Raw genomic sequence first — 6,273 nt, 5'->3', positions numbered from 1 at the left:
ACAGAAAGCTGTGTAATCTGTAATTTCTTTAATAATGCTTGGAATTTGTGATGTAAAAATAAGGGAAAGACATTTTTAATGTAAATTTAAAATGCAAATGTATTTTTCTAAAACATCTCTCTGGCTTTTCCTTCAGTGGGAGGGATATGAAAGAAGTCTAATTAAGCAAATAAAATGAAAATAATGATTATAGATGTTTTGACTTGAGGCAGTGTGGCCAGTTTTAAGTAAAGAGACCCCTTGGATTTGGAACTTAAAAGTCTATTCTGTTTTTGATTTGACCACATCCTGGTGTGACAGTTCGTTTAGAATTTGAATCCCTCAAATTTTGCATCACTCTGGGCCTCACTACACCAGGGTGATGCTGGCTGCAGGAAGTCTGTAAAGCACTCCTAAGGTTTTAGTCTATAGGTGCTACTTAAATTATAAATTTTGCATAGTGGAGGTTTTATTTAAGGTATACTATCGAGTGGTCAGTAGAAAAATCCTTAAAGCTTTTAAAATACTTGTATCGAAACTTAGTCCATTTGATTTCTGCTTTAATCAAAACCACTGATGAGCCTCTTAGAACTTACTCATAAAACTGTAAAATCTATGCAATGCTATCCGAAAGGTATGGGTTAGACAGGGGATTTCCGAGGTCTCCTCCAGCTTTGCCATTCCGCAATTCTGAGCTGCTGCAGTCTCATTTTTATAACTGGACAACCCATGAAACTAAGTTAGGTTCATTTGTGGTTACTTACGATATCCTAGTGTCATGATTTCATGGTACGCAATCTTTTCATAGAGATTTTATAAATCTTTCAAAATTAATATATACCGTAGTATTCAGTTAGCTTATTATTAGCATGTTTCCTGGAGATGCTTAGCAGTATTGTTTAATGTTCTAATTAAATATAATGCTTCTTTTCAAACTTATTTGTATTATAGGAATTGGTCACAGGAAAAAGCCTTACATACAGCCTTATTTTAAGAGAAAGATCCTTGTCAGAATCAGGAGCATCCGTATTTCCAGCTGCTGTAGCCCCTTTCAGTGTGTGAATTCCATTACTTACCAAATAACTCAGAAAACATTTTGACAAATTTTGAACTCAAACCTTGACTATTTTATGAAGCATATATAAAGAAGTAAACCAAAATTTTTTGCAATTATTTAGTAATGGGTGGAACCTGTTAATATCTTATATAGCCAGACATGGAACTACCTCATTAAAAAATAAAATATGTGGCCAATATTCTTTGTGACAGATACACCAAGGGGTATAATGAGTATTTGGGGGTATTATACAGTACACATTCAAAATCTTTGTTGTACAAAACTTCTGTAACAATTGGTGGCACAAAACAGTCCAAATGTGGGTTCACAATTTATAGGTGGTGAAAATTGAGGCCTTACTGCTATGGAGTGTATATTAAAATGTTCGTGGTGACACACTTGAAGCAATAAATGGCTTAATTAAATGCCTAAATAAAGCTGAGTGTTTGATAAACATACAATCATTCTTTTTAAGGGCAGTTAATTTTTTTTGCTCTTTTCTTCTTTAAAGCCAAGTCCACATATTTTAGATTTTTAACAACCTTTGGTTTGTGCAACATGGGTGCCCTTTTCCTTAGACTTCAAAAATGGTCTTCTTGACCTAATTAATTATTTCAGTACTAGAAACATAAATGTCTAATATGCTTGGGTTTGAAGGGGTGAGATACTCTTTGAATGTGTAGACATTGCAGTATTTCCCCTTAACTCTCACATGTTTAAAAAGAAATCTTTCAACAGTTTTAAGAGAAAAAGTATCCTTAAACATGTTTACTTATTCTATGGTTTTATAAACATTAAGCGTGTGTGTGTGTGTGTGTGTGTGTGTGTGTGCGCGAGAGAGAGAGAGAGAGAGAGAGAGAGAGAGAGAGAGAGAAAGAGAAGTGAGGTGGACAGATATGTTAACAAACAATTGCTGTATTTTGAGAAATGCTGTAATACCGGTAGGTGAGTGTACAAAGCACCCTGGGAACACTGCGAGACTTACCATGGGTTTCATTTGAACTGATTCCTAAAGACAGATGGAGGAGGGAAGGTTTTCAGGTGAAAAGACTGTTCAAGAGCCACATACATTCTGGGAACTTAAGAGTCGTCTGGGATGAGTGGACCTGGGGTGAGAGAAGCGGTGTCAGAACAGAGCCAGAAAGCTGAGCCAGATTGTTCATGAAGGATGTTTTACATTGTGACAAGGAATGGTTTGTTAACAGGAGTAGTGGTGACATTTACTTGTTGTTGGTTGAATATGTTATGATTATTTAACAGTTTAATGAACTCATAGCACTTCTATTAAGATTACAAACTAGGGATAACAAATTTAATTAGGCTGTAACTTGGCATTGCTAAAATTCTACATTTAAGATGAATCTTTTCACCCAATTTTTGAAACTAAATTAGAATTGCTAGTCAAAATTTTTTGATTTCCTTATTTAGATGACAAAATCTAAATTATTGTAATCATTGATTCAGGATCAGCACATGCATGATTTGGTTCTGCTACAGAGAAATAAGTTAAAGTTTAAAGTGATTTAAAGATAAACTGACTTCAGGGTTTTTTTGTTTTGTTTTTTTTAATTGAGGTTTGACACAAGCAAGAGGTGTACTCCGTTCAGTCCATTTATATTTTAAGGTAGTACGTGATGTATACCTCGTGAGTCAGTCTCTTAACTAACAAATTATTAGAGACTTCAGCATATTAAAATGTTTATTTGAAAGGAATTGAATAATTTCGTAATAAATTCTTCAGAGCCATATGATTCAGTTTTTGGTTTATCCAGAGCCACGTTTTACTCTCTCCACTGCTGGCAAAGAAGACATTGTAATCATTCATTTTTCTGTTGCTTGTGAAAAATTCAGAAGCCAGTGTGAGAAGTGAGGATGGGGATGGTGTATGTGCGTGTGCCTATTGCTTATTCCCCATTTCTACTTGCCTATGTTAATGAATAAGGTAGCTTTTCTTAGGAAAGTGTATAATTGCAAGTCTCCAACGATGAACTAATTTAAAACCTTCACAAGTTTAACATCAGTTGTAGGGGAAAGTAATAGTCATATTGTAATTCTTTTTGCATTGTTAAATCGACACCAGTAGAGGGACCCTACTTGTTGATATGTTAAAATAAGAATGATTGTAATAGGTCCTAAGTTACTTTAAAAAGCTGTTTAGATCAAATGCAATACAAGGGGCCAGCCAGAAATATGTGTAAGTAACTGAACATAAATAGGAGTCAGTTAATGAGAATGATTTTACTAATATTATAACTAGCTAGTAGAAAGTTTTACTATGACCTCCCCAGTACGTCATTAGAACTTTTCAAAATTTATGTTCGTATCCTTTAAGCATTTATACCGGGGGTGCCAAAAAAAAAAAAATGTATACACATGACTTGTATTCATCTTTTGTTATCAGTATATATTGAGTATTATAATTTTCATAGTTTTTTCCTTTCTTAAAATGTGTATACATTTTTTTGGCTCCCTCTGTATATTTATCTTTAATATAACAAAACTATTTTCTTGACTGGGCTTCGCAAGTGTGTTATAAGACGTTTTCAGTCACCATTGGTTGTCATTTATAAGTGTTTAAAGAGTCCAGTTATCTTGTTGAAATGAAGATTTAAGCTTATATGTCAGAGATCACATAGTTTAGACATAGAAGTAATTTTACGACTTTATGTGGTATACGTATGACCGAAGAACCACACTCTGTCAGAGAACATTCCTTGTTACCACCCACATTAGCTGAATGATGCCAGCCTCCACTGTCACATTGGTGTTTTAAGTAGCAAATTTGATGATGAAAGAATTTCAAAATACCATTTATTTTCTGAAAATAAAAATGGGTGATTGGATTGTGATTACATTAAAAAAAAGAAGCTAAATTAGGTGGCTTTCTTGAGACAATGTTTAAAATATGTTTTTGTTTCCCATGAATGTTACATTGTAGGTCTACAGAGAAGACAAATGCACTTTCTAGTTGAGTTAACGAACATAATACTATGATATAACAGAAGAAAGCTAAATTTATTCATGTTTTATATATTGATTGATGAAAACTCAGGCATTCCGGCCCCATGCCAAGGCATAAACTTGTCCTAAAGAAAGTAAAACAAATAGTATGATTCATTGGATTGAATGTTTGCTGTGCTCCCTGTGTGCTCACTGTTTGAAATGGTCCTATCTATCTATCTATCTATCTATCTATCTATCTATCTATCTATCTATCTATCTATCTAATCTGTCTAGCTAATGTATTAGGTTGGTGCAAAAGTAATTGCGGTTTAAAGTTGAAAATAATTGCAAAAAGCACAATTACTTTTGCACCAACCTAATATCTATAATCTGTTAGAATGTGTGTGTAAATAGGTATATGTGTATGTACATTTATTTAAATGTGTGTATGTATATATTATACATATAGCCTTTTAGAGGATGCAAATCTTAAAAGCAAATTTGAGAGACTTCAAGGACATCCTTATGCACAAAGTTGCATTTGTTTTGGGGAGCATTGTAATTATACGTTCAAGAAGTTAAAATCCCACTGTCATTGCCACAAGCTACTCAAGTATCACTCTTCTAACTTAAGTTACAGACAATCTTAGACAGCCACATGTAAAAACTGGAACAATTCCTTTAGTCAAATCTCAGTATCCTAACCTCAGCATCATTGGCATGTTCTGGATGATTCTTTGTGGCGGAGGTGCTGTCCTGTGCATCGTCAGATGTTTAGCAGCATCCCTCGCACCTACTTACTAGATGTTGGTAGCACCCCTAAACCTCAAGTCTTGAGAACCAAAAATGTCTCTAGACATTGCCAGATGTCTTCTGGGGAACAGAATTGCCCCGCTGGGTTAAGTGTCACCAGGATGTGAAATATTTCTTGTGGGAAAATGGGAACAATATAGAAAGTATTTAAATTTAGGTTGTGTAGACCTCAACAAATATAAATGTTTAAATCCCTTGCAAGAAGACACTGCTAAATGCTAAGAGTATGGAGATGAGTAATACAGATTCGTAAAGCAGTTTATACTATAAAGTACACTAGTAACTAAAATACAGTATGGAATATGATAAGAATAATTTTGTTTCTGGTGCAAACAAATTCAAAATGCTTATAAACAGAAAGTTGTGAAAAATAAGTAATGTGACCAGTTAAGAACTATTGAGAGCTAGAGAGCTTGCATTAGGTCCTCGAATGGCATAGTTTTGTTCAACATTGTTTGGTTATACTATTGATGAGAAAAAAAAAAAAATTGATTCCCAGCCGGGGCCACTATGTGGAGTTTGCACTTTTCTCCCCATGTCTGCATGGGTTTTCTCTGGGGACTCCAGCTTCCTCCCACATCCCAAAGCTGTGCCTGTGAGGTGAACTGGCCTGTTTACTGGTCTGTTTGAGCAAGTGTAGGTGTGGGTTTGACCCGTGCCTTGTGATGGAAGGGCGTCCTGTCCAGGGTTGGTCCTGCCTTGGGCCCTGAGCTTCCGGGAGGGGCTCTGGCCACTGAACTGGAATAAGCGGGTTGAAAAAGAATCATTTTCCTTGTTTTTATTAATTTTTCTTTAATATATGTATAACTCATGTTTGTTTCAACGTTTAACATTAGAAGTATTTTGGGTCTTTATTTAGAAGTTCAGTGATGTTTCTGTAACCAGAAATACGCAGTAGGAACTTAACTCTTATTTATATGAGTATCAATTAGCCTGTGATAAAATTGGTTTCATTATCCATCGTTTTGCTTAAAATTCCAATTTCCAAGAACCTATTGATATTAAGTGAGGACTTACTGTATGTCCCATTTAAAAAGGCAGTGCCAGGTGTTGTCATAAGGTATCTCTAGGTGATTTGTATGCTCAGAAATACTGGCTACGGGACAATTTAAAATGAAAAGCATTTAGTTTGAAGCATTTGCTTTGCCTGGGTTGTTTGTTTGTCTAGAAGCTTAAAGAGACTGTAGAATGTATCTATTTAAAACATCAAACAAGAGAAAGACAGTAGAAAAATAAAGATTCTCACTGCATCTTATTTCCATGTGTAAATTGAGCAAATTCTGTGCCTGAGGTAAGCATCTTAATAGAAACTGACAAATACTGGAAAATTATGAGTGCTTTTATTGTATGGAGCCACTGAGCTTTCAAGGTTGTTACAGAAGTTATCCTACATTGACCAGTTTATCCGGGTGTTTTATTATATGAGGTGTGATCAAAAAATACAGTGAATGTTTAAATTTTAAAAATTTATTACAGTAAAA

Source organism: Rhinolophus sinicus, chromosome 8, assembly GCF_057876585.1.
Source record: "Rhinolophus sinicus isolate RSI-liver-muscle chromosome 8, RSI-T2T, whole genome shotgun sequence".
Taxonomy (NCBI): Eukaryota; Metazoa; Chordata; class Mammalia; order Chiroptera; family Rhinolophidae; genus Rhinolophus; species Rhinolophus sinicus.
Note: the sequence above shows the minus strand (reverse complement) of the source record.